This window comes from Ovis canadensis, chromosome 3 (genome assembly GCF_042477335.2).
Source record: "Ovis canadensis isolate MfBH-ARS-UI-01 breed Bighorn chromosome 3, ARS-UI_OviCan_v2, whole genome shotgun sequence".
Taxonomy (NCBI): domain Eukaryota; kingdom Metazoa; phylum Chordata; class Mammalia; order Artiodactyla; family Bovidae; genus Ovis; species Ovis canadensis.
In genome coordinates, this window is record NC_091247.1 from 148,703,131 (window position 1) to 148,719,337 (window position 16,207).

A 16,207-nucleotide genomic window follows, 5' to 3' on the forward strand; every position below is an offset into this window, starting at 1 on the left:
GAACAATTTGATGGCAAAACATGTAGGTATTAACAATGAAAGTTTTATGTATGTGAGAAAATATTGCCTCTCAAAAGTATGTGTAAAACATAAATGGAGTGTATATACTAAATGCAGCTTTTACACAGGAGGGGCACTTCAGAATAGTGATTAAAAGCGTGGATACTGGAGACAGACTCCTCTAGTTTGAAGCTTGGCTCTGCCATTTACAGCAGTGTGGCCTTAGAAGTTTGTGTGTTTCAGTTTCAACTTCTATAAAAACAGGGATAGTAATAAACATACCTCTTAGGATTATTGTGATGATTTTGAGTTAATATATATAAAGCAGCTTAGAAAAGTACCTAGCACTTAGTTACTGTTAAATAAATATCCACAAATCCAAGTTTGGAAGGGAACAGAAAGAAATGAAAAGGCCATTCTGTTAATGTCATAGAATGTTTGGAATTTTTCTAATACTAGAAGATTCCTGTTTTGTCTTTATATATTTTAATGATTAATAAATTCAGGACACCAAAATTGCAGATTGTTGTACTGTGGATTTTCAAAATTACCTTTATTACCTAATGGTCATTGAAAATGAAATGATGCTGTATTAAGTAGTAAAAAAAATTAAAAGTAATGTTTTAACTTTTATATTATAAATTATATCTTGTAAATATAATCTGAAAGTGAATTACTCAATAATTAAATCCCAGTTTTCTTTTAAACATTGGGTAGCAATTAGAAAATATGGAAGTATTGTGTGCCATCATTGACAGTATTTTCTTTGCCTCTAGGTGGCACTATAATTTTAGCTATCTTTATTTAGCACTTTGGCCCTGTGTAAAGAAAGGATCACTAAACTTATTTCCCGTTACCATAAAATGTATTCAGATACGGTTCATGTGGAAAATTATTTAATATACTAATACTATTTGCTATGTTAATTTCTATTTTTTTTCCCCAGTAAGGACTTGAATAGACTTTGGACCAAACGAGTAGTCACCTAGGGTTTTGCAGTTTTTCTAGAGCATTTTAGGCTCTCAGAAGAGTCTTTGGATTAGCTTTAATTTTCAATGTAATATTTGAAACTGAGCAATAGTGACTCAGGGTTACTAAGGTAAAACAAATTTAGGTCTTATTAAGATAAAAACACTTGGATTTTTTGTAAGCTATCATAAACAAAGTCATATGCAACTTTGATCCAGGTAACAATTGCTGAGTGTTGTGACAGGCACTTCCACTCCTCTTGTAATCCATGTTTCCACCCTGTAGGTGGGTAGTGTTTTCCATGTTTTTGCAAATGGGAAAATATTTGAGTGGTTTACTGACCTGTTCAAGTTCAAGCAAGATGGTATTTGATTGAACTTTATTATGCTTCTAGATCAGTATTGCTTTCATCCACTTAATATTTGCCTTCTGAAAAGTTTTTGGTTAATAATAATTTCTATTTCTACCAACGTAATATTTCTTGATATTGATTAATAGACATATTGGGGCATGTCTTGAGAGAAAGAAAATTACTTTTGAGATTCTGAGAACAAAATAAAAGTAATAGGAGATCATTTAGGGAATTTCCAAATTATTTGGGGGTGTTTTCTAGAATATTTTGGGACTTGTATCTCAATGATAGGCAACACCATTATAGGCTATTGAAGGTTTCTTTAGATGATACCTGGTACAATATTAAGTTTCATTGAAAAAGTACAGTGAGAAAATTGTTTTGTTTTCCCAGTACTCTTCCAACCTTTTCATCAACCATTCTGTTTAAGAGAAACAGAACCATTCTGTTAAGGAGAAAGCTGACTATTTCATATTTACATATCACTTGCTGGGCTTACCGTTTTAACAGAGCTAGTGGAGGCCCTAGGCTCAGGAGTACCACCAGGCAATTATATCTAATGAGAATTTCATAATACTGCTGTGTTTTATTGACTTTATTTTTCTAGGTACATTTTTTTTATGGCCAATAATATTGGTTTTCCACTTTTTTGATGTTTCTTTGAAAAATAAGTTTAATTTTGAAAAGAGGAAATCAATGTAAAGGTAATAAGCAACTACTAGTATAGATATAGCAGTAATTAAAACAGCAATACATGAACAATTGAAGTTTGGGGAATAATGAGAGTACCTGAATTCAGAGAGAGCCTGTCACTGTGTTAGTGTGTACCTGGTGGCTCAGAGGTCAAAGCGTCTGCCTGCAATGCGGGAGACCCGAGTTCAATCTCTGGGTGGGGAAGATCCCCTGGAGAAGGAAATGGTAACCCACTCCAGTATTCTTGCCTAGAGAATCCCATGGACAGAGAAGCCTGGTGGGCTACAGTCCACGGGGTCGCAAAGAGTCGGACATGACTGAGCGACTTCACTTTCACTTTAGTAACCCACTGAATTTCTCTGTTGTGATGTCAAGTGTGAAGTTATGTTAGTAATCATTTTCCAGTCTAGGACAGTATAGCATCAAACAAAATAATGAAAAGTACACAAATTCAATATATTATAAGCACAAGTACTAATGATCACGTGTCATATCTTAAAATTGTACTGATAGGGATTTTCTTTTAGAAAATCTTATGAAAGTGCTAGTGTGTAGCACTAGCAAATTCTTAATAAATGTAACTAGTGTTATTTTAGTTAATATTACATTACTGGGCTCTCTGTTGAAAGTTTTATAATTGAATGGCTAATGAATTTCCCTTGAGATCTGATCTGACTCTGTCTTAGCATAAAATGATTATAATTCAACACACTTTTACATTTATTTTTTATAAGTAGAATTACACATTTCTAAATCTGGGAATTCAGCAGTTCATTCAAATTTAGATCTTTAAGAACTATCTGGGTCACTGTTTTTCAATATTTTCCACCTGAGAACTACCCCTAAGAGACAAGAAATGAAGCTGCATATAATAATGAAAAACTTTCTTGCATTAATGTTGGAATAGGAGAAGAGGTTGGAGGGAGATATGGAGAGGAAGGAAAATAGGACTTGTCATATTTTTTCTTTATTTACTTCTGAAACTGAAGAATGCTTAAAGAATACTGAAATTTTAACAACTATAAGGTGAGGAAATTGAAGGATCATGATTGCATTTTTTCAGAATGGTCTGGTTGCTCATGCCAACATATCACTAGAGAGACAAAAATTTATGCATTGTACATTTTCACAATACTAATTGTGGTTAATGCAAATAATTTATTAATTAATTTATCTATTTAATTATTTATTTGACCATGCCACATGGCTTGGGGGATCTTAGTTCCTGGGTCAGAGATCAAGCCCAGGCCCTCAGCAGTGAGACTGTGAAATCCTAACTACTGAACTGCCATATATAAATAGTTTAAAATGTAGTACCTGTGCTATAGATTTTGCTTTCAGACTCAGAAAGATTCTTAAGAATAGCTTGATGTCTTATGGTACTGTTTTAATTTATTTTCCTAAGCCCCTCTCCTTTTACCTATTTTTGATAGGCCCCCAAACATGCCCCTAAATTCACAGCACTCTGTACGATGCAATGGGGAAAGACAAATCAGTAATATCCCTGCCTTTGAGGGATATCCTTGACAATATCATTTGATTTGAAATGCCATCTGCAAAAAGGGTATGCAGACCACTAGATGGCGAAGAGAAAAACAAGTGGTGTCTTCATTTCACTTCCGGCTCACTATAGGACCAATAATAGACTTCTTGACCACGCAGCACCTCATTCTGAATCCTTAAATGATGCTAATATTAGTGTTTCTAAGCATTGTGAGATCTCCTCTTAAAATATGCTTTGAACTATTCAGTCTAGATGCTGCTTTCTAGAAAGCTACTAGTTTAAAGAATGGAAAATGGTGTTAATGGAGTTAATCTTGTGTAATTTCAGTGTGGGCTGTCAGGAATACCTTTAAGTAAAGAAAATGACTCTAATCTTCTTAAGCAATTCATTTTTTCAGCAACTGAGAAGCAGGAGCTAATTTCACGATACTCATGAAATTAGTTATATTTAGACACTGGAAAATAGGGCAAAATATAAGAAACATTAAATTGCCTTTCCTTTATCAGTTTCCTGTCTACATACTCAACTCAATTACTAATATTTTCTGTTACAAAGAGGAAATTTAATCATGAAGTCAAAACAAGAGCTATTTGGTTGTTTTTAGGGGGAAGAGAACAAACAGCTGGTCACTCCTCAGCTGAGGGTGTTTGAGCAACAAGATGAGTGGGGAGTGGAGAGGGTTAGGGACTCAATTCTTTCTGCTTCGATTCCGAGTCACCCTTTTCTGGTAAGCCTTACTGGCATTTTCTTAGACTCATTAAGTCAGAATTCTGAATTTTTCACTACAATAGGGTTTTAATCTTAGCTAATTATTGTTTCCACCCCCACCCCTGGTCATAAAGGACTAGTGTTTGTTTCTGAAAAGGGAAGGTTTAGACTCTTTCTATTAACATAACCTTTATAATTTCCTTAGGCTATGATAAAATGTGCTGGGTTTTTTTGCATATGATTTTAAAAGGAAACTAGTTTTTCCATGAAATATTTTAAGAGAAATTAATAGATTTTATGATATGTAAATAATAACAATGCACGTTTTACATTTAGAAACCGGTGGACAAACTGAGATGCAGTTATTCTGAATTCTAAGAGCATTCTTCCAAGGCATTGAAAGAGAAAACTAATTTCAAATGAAGCATTTGATGATTTGTGTTTTTAATGTACATATTGTCTCTCGTTTTGATTGTTGTTATAATTTTCTAACTGACTGCCCCCATTCTTCACTCTAACTGGTCTATCTTTGTATACTAATGTCAGTTACCCTCCTGCCCCGCCTGAAAGTAGAAATCTGATCCTGTCATTGTGTTGAGACCATATAACATTTCTGTGGCTTCCCAGTATTAATGGAATGAAAATCCAAATTCCTAAAGACAGCACATGTAGACCTGCACAGTATGGCTTCAGATTATCTTTCAAGTGTCGTCTGCCTCGTGTTCTGTGAAAACATACCTTTTGTTCAGTTCTGTTTGTTCCTTTCCAAATATAGCAAGTGTTCTCATGTTTTCTCTCTCAACCTCTCCATTCCTCTCTGTTTAGACTTAAATGTCTCATCTGTAAAATCTGTGTCCTTATAACAGCCCTACATCACGTTATACTTATTTGAGTGAATATCTGGTCATCTATACTAAGTATTCAAGGGTATTCATTTTTATACCTCAGGTACACATCCATGCCTCACATGTAGCAGGCTTAATAATTTACACCTAGGTAAATTTGCTTGGTAAGTATATGTATCTCAGGAAAATTCTAAAATAGTCTTTTATCCTCACAGAAAATTTAGAGTATTAGAATCGAAACTCCTTATAATGCCTTTCTACTTCTACATGAATTGCCAAAATAATTTTAATCTCTTCATCTTTGTCATCACTACCTATAAAATGACTACTTTTGATTTAAATATTAAATGCATTGCAGAATTTCACTTACAACTCAGAACCAGCTCTCAGGGAATGTAACTATTCTCATTTTACAAGTGAAGATTCTAGGGCTTGAAGAGGTTAATAACTTACCCTAGTTTTCAAAGAATATTTACCCTAGCTCTCCTTGTTTTCAAGCCCATGGTGATAAATACTTTGCTCTGCTGGTTCCTAATGCAAAGTGTTGCAGTGCAGTTTGCTTATTAATTAGTGATTAATTTCTTCCCATTTCTGAATTTGCATGCATATTTCTAATACTTTATGACATTAAGGCAAGTTGGGGGAACGTAATGATAATGGGATTTTAATCATTGAGCACTATGTGTTTAACATTTTACATCTTACCAGTTAAGTATTCATCTGTGGGTTAAGTACTGTTATTTTTATTTTATAGATGAAGGCACAGAGATAGAGTGCAATTAAAAAACTTGAGAAGGGTAAAACATAGAGCCAAAGCTGAAGCCCAGATGCTTTTTCTTATAGAATCCAAAGACTCTTAAGCCATGAACTTGGTTTGAACTTAAGTGGTAGTGAGTCCACGTCATAGATGCTAGCACAAATGTTCTTGAGGAAACTTATCCCAGGTTTCCCATTTATGTTCAGACACTAAGCAGCACAGGAAAAAAAAAAAAGTAGAAGAAGCAATACATCATGTATGAGTGTCAGCAGAAACAAAAGATGGTATAAACAGACCTTCAAAATTCTGGACATGGGCTTCATGTTGACTACTTTTAAAGAAGTAAGAAACAAGCTTGAAAATATGCAGGAAACAAGAAAATTAAAATACTATCTAGCATATTTGAAAAAGAACTAATATACTTTCCAGAAGTGAAAATTGTAATAATAAAAATGAGTTTAATAACTCATGAGTTTATTAACAGTGCCCAAAATTGAAAGCAAAATCAATTCAGTTCATTCATTCAGTCATGTCCAACACTTTGTGACCCCATGGACTGCAGCATGCCAGGATTCCCTCTCCACCACCAACTCCTGGAGGCTGCTCAAACTCAAACTCATGTCCATCGAGTTGGTGATGCCATCCAACTATCTCATCCTCTGTTATCCCTTTCTCCCACCTTCAATCTTTCCCAGCATCAGAGTCTTTTCAAATGAGTCAGTTCATGTCAGGTGGCCAAAGTATTGGTGTTTCAGCTTTAGCATCAGTCCTTCCAATGAATCCTCAGGGCTGATTTCCTTTAGAATTGACTGGTTTGATCTCCTTGCAATCCAAGGGACTCTCAAGAGTCTTCTCCAACACCACAGTTTAAAAGCATTAATTCTTCAGTGCTTAGCTTTCTTTATAGTCCAACTCTCACATCCATACATGACTACTGGAAAAACCATATCTTTGACTAGACAAACATTTGTTGGCAAGGTAATGTCTCTGCTTTTTAATATGCTTTCTAGGTTGGTCATAGCTTTTCTTCCAAGGAGCAAGCGTCTTTTAATCTCATGGCTCCAATCACCATCTGCAGTGATTTTGGAGCCCAAGAAAATAAAGTCTGTCACTGTTTCCATTGTTTCCCCATCTATTTGCCATGAAGTGATGGGACCAGATGCCATGATCTTAGTTTTCTGAATGTTGAGCTTTAAGCCAACTTTTTCACTCTCCTCTTTCACTTTCATCAAGAGGCTTTTTAGTTCTTCTTCACTTTCTGCCATAAGGGTGGTGTCATCTGCGTATCTGAGGTTATTGATATTTCTCCCGTCAATCTTGATTCCAGCTTGTGCCTCATCCAGCCCAGCATTTTGCAAGATGTACTCTGCACATAAGTTAAATAAACAGGATGACAATATACAGCCTTGATGTAATCCTTTCCCAATTTGGAACCAGTCTGTTGTTTTGTGTCTGGTTCTAACTGTTGCTTCTTGACCCGCATACAGATTTCTCAGGAGGCAGGTAAGGTGGTCTGGTATTCACATCTCTAAGAATTTTCTACAATTTGTTATGATCAAATTGCCAACAGTCAAAGGCTTTAGCATAGTCAATGAAGCAGAAGTAGTTTTTTGTTTGTTTTTTTTTCTGGAATTCCCTTTCTTTTTCCATGATCCTACGGATGTTGGCAATTTGATCTCTGATTCCTCTGCCTTTTCTAAATGCAGCTTGAACATCTGGAAGTTCATGGTTCACATAGTGTTGAAGCCTGACTTGGAGAACTTTGAGCATTACTTTGCTAGCGTGTAAGATGAGTGTAATGTGTGGTAGTTTGAACATTCTTTGGCATTGCCTTTCTTTGGGATTGGAATGAAAACTGACCTTTTCCAGTCTTGTAGCCACTGCTGAGTTTTCCAAATTTGCTGGCATATTGAGTGCAACTTTCACAGCATCATCTTTAGGATGTGAAATAAGAAAATAGTAAACTAAAATATAGGCCTAAAGAAATCCAGAATGGAACAATGAGGTTAACAACAAGAACAAAAAAGTGCAGAGATGAGACATGAAGGTTACAGTGAGAAAATTCAAAATGCATTTAATTGGAATCTGAAGGAATTGAATCTGAAAAAAAATAATAAGGTAAAGACAACACTTCAACAGATAGTGGCTGAGAATTGTATGGAGCTAATAAGACAGTAAAATACAGATTTAAGAAGTCCAATCAATCCCAAATAGTATAAATAAAAATAAAGCCACTTTGAGACATATAATAGTTAACATATAATATATCAATAATTTTTAAAAAGCCTAAAAACATCCAGGTAAAGATTATTCTCTGGGTATGATAGCTAATTCCAGACTAGTGATGAAATATATTGAAATAACTCAGAAAGCTTATCACCAGAAGAAATTAAAACAAACATAATCCTCAAGCAGAAGACAGAAGATCCCAAGTCAAAAGCCTAAGGTAGAAGAACAAGTGATGAACAAAAAATGCAGTAAATATGTAGTTAAATATAACCAAGCATTGACTTGACAAAATGCTGATGTCTATAATACCTTTGAGGTTAATATAGATGATAAATTAAAACATAGCACCTGGGAGGGAACTAAAATGTATTAACAATATAAGTTTATCTGTAAAAATGGATAAATATATTGATTAATTTTTGTTAAATTGGAAAGATGTGGTATAATGTCTATGATGATCACTAAAAGAATAAAAACAGTCATAACATCCAAACTAGGTGCTGGAGGATTGCTCTAACAATGTGTGCTCTTCAAATTAGAGCTGTATGATTAGTTGATGAGAGACATTTGATTAGATACAAGAATCATTTCCATTGTCATGAAAAATTTTCACTTTGAATTTTTCAAGAAAAATAGGAAGAGTTAATTCCTTCAACCATGATTTCAAAGCATTTTAAACTTTGAATATATGATGGAACAATGGACTGGTTCCAAAGTGGGAAAGGAGTACATCAAGGCTGTATATTGTCACCTTGCTTATTTAACTTATATCAGAGTACATCATGCAAAATGCTGGACTAGATGAAGCACAAGCTGGAATCAAGATTGCCGGGAGAAATATCAATAACCTCAGATATGCGGATGACACCACCCTTATGGCAGAATGTGAAGAGGAGCTAAAAAGCCTCTTGATGAAAATGAAAGAGGAGAGTGGAAAAATTGGCTTAAAACTCAACATTCAGAAAACTAAGATCATGGCATCCAGTCCCATCAGTTCAGTTCAGTTCAGTTCAGTTCAGTTCAGTCACTCAATCATGTCCGACTTTTTGCAACCCCATTAACTGCAGCACGCTAGGCCTTCCTGTCCATCACCAATTCCCAGAGTTCACTCAGACTCACATCTATCGAGTCAGTGATGCCATCTCATCCTCTGTTGTCCCCTTTTCCTCCTGCTCCCAATCCCTCCCAGCATCAGAGTCTTTTCCAATGAGTGAGGTCTTCGCATGAGGTGGCCAAAGTATTGGAGTTTCAGCTTTAGTATCATTCCTTCCAAAGAAATTCCAGGGCTGGTCTCCTTCAGAATGGACTGGTTGGATCTCCTTGCAGTCCAAGGGACTCTCAAGAGTCTTCTCCAACACTTCATGGCAAATAGATGGGGAAACAATGGAAACAGCGAGAGATTTTATTTTCTTGGGCTCCAAAATCACTGCAGATGGTGATTGCAGCCATGAAATTAAAAGACACTTGCTCCTTGGAAGAAAGCTATGACCAACCTAGACAGCATATTTAAAAGCAGAGACATTACTTTGCTGACAAAGGTCCATCTAGTCAAAGCTATGGATTATCCAGTTGTCATGCATGGATGTGAGAGTTGGGCCATACAGAAAGCTGAGCATTGAAGAATTGATTCTTTTGAACTGCGGTGTTGAGAGTCCCTTTGACTACAAGGAGATCCAACAAGTCCATTCTGAAGGAGATCAGCCCTGGGATTTCTTTGGAAGGATGATGCTAAAGCTGAAACTCCAATACTTTGGGCACCTGATGTGAAGAACTGAATCATTGGAAAAGACCCTGATGCTGGGAAAGATTGAAGGAGGGAGAAGAAGGGGATGACAGAGGATGAGACGGTTGGATGGCATCACCAACTCGATGGACATGAGTTTGAGCAAGCTCTGGGAGTTGGTGATAAACCAGGAAGCCTGGCATGCTGCAGTCCATGGGGTCGCAAAGAGTTGGACACAACTGAGCGACTGAACTGAACTGAAACTTTGAATGATTGTAAAAGATTTAAAAATATTTAAAATTTTCCCACAAAATGTATGTATGTATGTGTGTATATATATATATATATGCAGTATTTACTATTTTCTATAATCTATCACTTATTATTCTCTTAATCATAAGTTTAATCAGAAAGTGTGTGGATGTTGCTATTTCACACACAAAACCCATGACTAAGCCATGATTAGAAAAGCAAGCTCAAATTCTTTATTAAAATTTAAAAAATATTTTTAACCTTTATATATTTTCAATACTTACTGTCTTCCACAGTAGGTGTACTTTATTTTTCTTATATTTATATAAAGAGAATATTTTTTCCTTAATTCATACTCTTGAATTCTTTCTAACCTACTTTGCTGCTACTGCTAAGTCACTTCAGTCGTGTCCAACTCTGTGCGACCCTATAGACGGCAGCCCACCAGGCTCCTCCGTCCCTGGGATTCTCCAGGCAAGAATACTGGAATGGGTTGCCATTTCCTTCTCCAATGCGTGAAAGTGAAAAGTGAAAGTGAAGTTCTTCAGTTGTGTCCGACCCTCAGTGACCCCATGGACTGCAGCCTTCCAGGAGCCTCCGTCCATGGGATTTTCCAAGCAAGAGTACTGGAGTGGTGTGCCATTGCCTTCTCTGAACCTACTTCAGTGTGATACAAATATTTTCTACATATGAAAGAAGAGACTGGGAACACTATATTATATAGAGCCAGAGAGAGTGGAGGAGCGTATGATCATTGTGCATTTTAAAGGCTATGTTAAAAACAAAAAGTATTAGAAAATATATGTATATAAATATGACTACTCATAGTTATTTCCTTGTGTTTCCCTTTTACTTTTCTTTCTCTTTGGTTCATGCCCCCATGCTCTCAGTCTACATTTGACAACTGACTTGATCAGTTCCATAGCCACAAAAAGTCATGTCGTTAGCTTCATAAGATACTTCTGTGACCTTTGTACTGATGGTTTCTTAGTATTCCCAGAAGAAAACTCAGTAGGAGACAGCCTTCAACTTCAATGCCTGCTCTAATTTCACAGTGAAATATATCCTAGTACTTATAAGCCCTTTGTCACTCATCTAACTCTACTAAGTATTCTCCATGTTTTAGTGCTCTAAAGAAAGCTGGGGACTATTTCAGAATTTTCTCTGCCTGTTTCTGAAGTGTTAGAATGTTTATTTTTATCATGCAGTCACTTTCTAGGTGACAAATCAAGTAAAGTAATTTGACAGTCAGCTTAATTGCTCTAGTAATTGCCGTGGAATAGAATTTCTCCTAGTTGGAGCTATTAGGAAATATTTCACGTGTGTTTAATAAGACAAATTAGAGAACTTAACAGTTAAATCCTCAGTTACTGTTTTTATAATTGGGTTTAATGTCATCCAAGAGACATTAAGTCTTATAAGTCATTAGGTCTCTGCCAAAACACCTTCAGGTGACTTGTAATATGAATGTGGTTGTGTAACTGGGCTTTTTTTACCCTTCTCCTGAATGGAAATCATAGCAATATGCAATAAGGAAAACAGCATTTTTTAAAATCAGCAAACAATATGATAAGCAAATTGAAAGTGCACGTAAATACTGCCAAGAGCAGTTTTTACTGAAAAAACTTGCATGGTAGGAAGTGGGGGGGAAAAGTGACAAGAGAGTTCAGTAACAGCAGATCTCAAAAACAGCAAGAAATGCTTTTTCTAAATATGAGGGGTGTACCCTAAAGAGAAAAATTCAGTAGGTAGGCTGGTGGCAAAAATACTGCCAAACCTGGTTTGAGGCTAAAAAAAATCATCTCAAATAATGACGTTGTATCAGTACTTGTAGCAAGCAGAAGAGAGAATCTTTGAGTCATAAATCATGAAAGATTATCCTGGCATTACCCTCCTAACCAAGAACCTCCTGCAAATAACTGGCCCAGGAGAATTCAAGTCATTCAATACTGAGTAACAGAGAAAACTGTCACAGTCTCAATACAAACATGAATATGTGGGTGGGGGGAGATAAACGTGTGGAAAAGAGAAGCAAAATTTACTAACAGCCTGCAAACGAGTGACCATAAAGAAGATAAAAATTGTGACACATACTTTTATTTTTTGGTAAAGCAATCACTTCTATGAAAGAAGACAAAAAAGAGACGTAAGGCACTTTCCTGTTGGTGGTTAAGACTTCATGCTTACAATGCAGGGGGTGCTGGTTCAATCCCTAGTTGGGAAGCTTAAGATTCCACATGCCATGTGGTGTGGCCAAAAAATTAAAAGAAATGGAAGAAGAAAGAAAAGAACATAGGAAATATAATACATGATAAATGGAGGATGAGAAGAAACCTGAGACAGCAGATTTCAAAAAAGGCGCAGAAGACAAAAACAAAACCATCAGAGAAGTGAAGATGAAATCGAAGCAAGCACTAAACAGTAGACAAGTAGAAAATATAAGGGACAAAAAGGTAAGGAGAACAAAAGTGAACTCTCCTAAATATTTGAAGACTTACATACACACAGAAATGACAAAATATTGTGGTTAAGATGCCCAAAACCTTTGTGTTTGTGATGACAAGAAAATCTGGGACGAGATAAAAATTATGCTTTTCTCAGTTCAGTTCAGTCACTCAGTCGTGTCTGACTCTTTGAGACCCCATGAATTGCAGCACACCAGGCCTCCCTGTCCATCACCAGCTCCTGGAACTTACCCAAACTCATGTCCATCAAGTCCATGATGCCATCCAGCTATCTCATCCTCTGTCATCCCCTTCTCCTCCTGCCCCGAGTCCCTCCCAGCATGAGGGTCTTTTCCAATGAGTCAACTCTTCACATGAGGTGGCCAAAGTACTGGAGTTTCAGCTTTAGCATCATTCCTTCCAAAGAAATCCCAGGGCTGATCTCCTTCAGAATGGACTGGTTGGATCTCCTTGCAGTCCAAGGGACTGTCAAGAATTCTCCAACACCACAGTTCAAAAGCATCAGTTCTTCAGCACTCAGCTTTCTTCACAGTCCAACTCTCACATCCATACATAACTACTGGGAAAACCATAGCCTTCACTAGATGGACCTTGGTTGGCAAATTAATATCTCTGCTTTTGAATATGCTATCTAGGTTGGTCATAACTTTCCTTCCAAGGAGTAAGTGTCTTTTAATTTCATGGCTGCAGTCACCATCTGCAGTGATTTTGAAGCCCCCAAAAATAAAGTCTCACACTGTTTCCCCATCTATTTGCCATGAAGTGATGGGACCAGATGGCATGATCTTCATTTTCTGAATGTTGAGCTTTAAGCCAACATTTTTATTCTCCTCTTTCACTTTCATCAAGAGGCTTTTTAGTTCCTCTTCACTTTCTGCCATAAGGGTGGTGTCATCTGCATATCTGAAGTTATTGATATTTCTCCCGGCAATCTTGATTCCAGCTTGTGCTTCTTCCAGCCCAGCATTTCTCATGATGTACTCTGCATATAAGTTAAATATGCAGGGTGACAATATACAGCCTTGACGTACTCCTTTTCCTATTTGGAACCAGTCTGTTGTTTCATGTCCAGGTCTGTGTTTCTTCTTTGCCTGCATATAGGTTTCTCAAGCTTTTCTAGGAAACTATAAAAGAGTGCTGTATGCCAGGAAGTGTGATGGACTGAGTACTGGGGTGAGATGAGTTCTTAATAGTTAGTAGAGAGCCATGTTATTTCCATATCTGAGGGTAGGTAAACCCACTCTAATTAAACTGTGGGCTATCCTCAGAACAACTCAAGTCCCAGGAAGATTCAGAATAAATAGCCTTTCTTTCCAAGAGCCAAGTTAGGAAGGAACTTGTACTGTTTGAGAAATAATCTAAAAAATACTGATGATCCTTTATGCTTAACACTGGGGATGAAATTTTAAAAAATAAAACAGTCAATGAAGCCAGAAAATATGATCCATATTTAAGAATAAACTTAGCAGTGAAATGTTATAGTTTATGTTAAGATCAGAAAAAAAAGGTAATATATCTGCATTCATCACTTTTGTTATACTAGACATCCTAGCCAATGGATAAAGCAAGGAAAAGAAGTGCATAAAGTATGGAAAGGAAAAATTAAATTTTTACCTTTGGAAGGCAATATGATTTTATGTAAGAAAATACAAAGGAATCTACAAGAACAAAAGAAATAGCTGAAAGTAATAAATGATTTTAACCAGTTCACAAGCCACAAACTCAGTGTACAAAAGTCAAGATTTTTTCCATATAATAGTGATGAATAATTGAGCAGTGGTATTTTAGAAACAACACTATTTACAGTAGCGTGAAAACACGAAATATTTAGGAATATATTTAACAAAGATTTCCATGTCCTATGTATCATTAACAAGATAGTATTTCTGAGAGGGAAAAAAACTAAGAAAATGAAGATAGATATGATATTCATTGAGTGGAAGACTCAATTTTGTTCAGATGTCAGATCATCCAAAATTGGTATGTACATTTAATGAAATAATAATCGAAACACAGCCAACTGTGTAAAAAGTTGTACAAATAATTTGGAGTCCTACATGGCAATTTTTCATATATTTAAACATATCATATGAGTCAGCAGTCCAATTCCTAAGTATTTATCAGAGATTAATGAAAATATACATCCACAAAATTTTACAAAATGTTGTAAAAAAATGTTCACAGTGACTTTGTTTGTAATAGTCAGCAATTGGAAACAACCCAAACATGTATACAAGGAAAACGGATAAAGAAATGGTGGTGTATTCAGACAATAAAAGGAAAACTTTAAGATACATGCAAAGGCATTAATGAATATCAAAAGTATTGTACTGCATGAGGGAAGCCAGGAACAAAAGAGAACATGTGTTGTGATTCCATGTATATAAAGTTCAAAGAGTGCAAAATAAACTGTGGTAATAAAAATCAGGACAGTTGGTGTTTCAGTGTGTATGTGTGTGTGGGGGGGGCAAAAGGGAAGAAGTTTGGATCTAAGGCCAGGAGAGAATATTTTTGTGTAAATGAAATCTTCTATATCTTATTTGGGATGCGGTAAATGGATTTATAAATTTGTTAAAACTTGTTAGGCTGTATACATTTAAGATTTGTACATTTCACTATATGTAGATGGTACTTGAGTAAAATAGCATGTCTATGGCAGTCACTGAACTCTTTCACTCAGCTATCCCTTCAAAAGTGACCCTGCCATGTGGCAAGCTATTAGCCTATCAGCTCCAGCTGCAGCATCTTCAGAGTGCTGACGCACTGGAGCTGACATGTTCTGTCTGCTACTGCAGCCAGTAGCTTGGATGACATGGATAGTAGAGACCCCTCGATGGGCAGTCTCTCTGTAGACTCCTTCTCTGGCCTGGTCATAATGTTTTCAGGGAGCTGCGTTAGCCTGAAGCTCTTTCCTAACCAGCTGTCCTTCCTTTCTCCTCTCTTTGCTCAATTTTCTGACCGGTACCTTGGTCCAAAAGCTTTTCCATTCTACTTCTGTTTCCTCGCACCTTGCCTTTCAGAGACAGTATCCTTAGTGATCTCTTGCATGTCTAACTCCATTTTGGTTTTGGACACAAACTTTCAATTAAACAGTAATCTGGGATAGAAATGAGGCCAAAAACATTTATCAGTACATTTATAACAGCTTAATCCCAGAAAAGTTTTTCTTTTTTTTGGAAAGATATCACTCTTTGTGCTTTTACAATAAATGCAACAGGTTCACCCAAAACAAATATTTTTAATGGTTGAATATAAAGTTATGAACAAAGGCAAATGCCAAGAGAAAGAAGTCGTGATCTTAATATCAAATTGAAATCATAGTCTTAATATCAAGTTAAGAAGTCTTAATATCAAGTTAATATTCAAAACACATTAAGAAGAAATTTTCATTTTGACAGCATGAGGAGACATTCTGGATGCAGGTAACTTTTAAAGGCAACCGACAAACTTAAGGATAAAGAGAGTTGGTTGAAATTTCCCTTCTAAACAAATATTTGAACATGCAAATCATTCAGTAGTTAATTTAGTAAACTTTGTAGATAAGACAAAATTTTAATTTATATTGTATATTCTTGGATCCAGCTCTCTCTTCAAAGTTATCTTCTTTAATACCCAAAATATATATTCTGTCTGAGAAACTTTTATAACATCTGTTTGAAATAGCTATGCCTATTTCCAAAGTAATTCAAGTGTACTCCCGGCATTTTTCT